Here is a 1544-nt window from a genome sequence, read left to right on the forward strand (position 1 = left end):
CTCCCCTCCCTGGGCATGTTCTGGGTCGCACCTTTCCCCTCGGCCATCTGGTCATGCCTATTTCCTCAGTGCTGATGAAATCTTCCAATACTATAAACACATAATTGAAAAAGAAAACAAGGAAAATCCCAAATTCATCCCAATTGATTGGATACCAGATGAATGGGAAATTGGAAGTCTGTGTAAAGAAATTACACTGCTCGAAATAACTAAAGCCTTCGATGAATCAGATTTAAAGAAAGCAGTGGGGCCTGATAAGATTGGTCCGAATGACTTATATAAAGTGCATAGCAGGCAACCAAGACTGCTGCCCAGAATCTTATCGTCTTGGTTATCGATGAGAAGAGTACCAGACAGTATTAAAAAGAACCGGCCGATACTAATACCTAAGAATGTACCGATTAGCGAACTCAAAAGAATCAGTAATTGGCGTCCAATTATCATCGGTACAGAATTCATGAAGTAAAAGACTCACATTTTTAATTGAAATAAATACGAGACAAAAAGGCTTCATGAAGGTGAGAGGTTGTCTCGAAAATCTGACTCTTCTGCAAAACATTATAAAAAAAGGTAGGGGTGGGCGGAATTTGCGAAATTAACTTTCGCAAATTATCGCAAAAATGTTTAAAATTATCGCAATCAAGCGGAAATATCGCGAAGATGCGGAAGTTTTTTTCCGGCATGTTCGCGAGATTTTCTGCATGGTTGCGAGTCGCCAACTTACCCATGTGGTTGCTTGCGGGCGCGGCCATCTTGTTTTGAGTTGTCTCGCGGTGCATGATCGCGAGAAGAAAGACGTGATCGCGCGACGCATGACGTCACTGCGGGCGCGAACTGCCGCGAGACAGCGCAAATGGCTAAAAACAATACAACATCTCATGGAGAACGTGACCGGATCAAGAAAACTTGTTGGCGAATGCAGGGATTCAGGTAAGGCGATCGCGCGCGCGTGAGAATGTATTATTTTACAGCGCGAGCAAGAAACAAATTATCGCCAAGCTGCGGAAACCGGAATTTTTTACATTTTCGCGCTCTCCGCGGAACGCGAAAATGTCAAATTATCGCAATTTCCGCGAACGGAACAAAATTTTCGCCCAGGCCTAAAAAAAGGGGCACGAAAGAACACGAAAGAACAGAAGCTTGTTGGCAGTGGTGCTCATAGATATCTCAAAAGCTTTTGACTCTGTCAGCCATGGTCATATTCTACAGAGTCTTGAAAGACACAGAGTTCCATCATGCATCAGAGACATAATAAAAGACTTATACACTGACTCAACAACATCTTTCAAGGGAAAAAACAATGAAGCAACTCCAGAAATAACACTGAAGTCAGGAGTTAAGCAAGGTGACTCTTTATCCCCACTGCTGTTCAATATTGCCATGGATCCTCTGATCTGTGATCTTCAGAAAGACAGCAAGGGCTTCACATTCGGCTCCGATGATCTCATTAAGCAAATCACCGCTCTGGCCTTTGCCGATGACATCGCAGTACTCATTAACACCTGAGAAGGAATGAGTACAAATCTGAAAATCATTGAAAAATT

This window comes from Triturus cristatus, chromosome 6 (genome assembly GCF_964204655.1).
Source record: "Triturus cristatus chromosome 6, aTriCri1.1, whole genome shotgun sequence".
Lineage (NCBI taxonomy): Eukaryota > Metazoa > Chordata > Amphibia > Caudata > Salamandridae > Triturus > Triturus cristatus.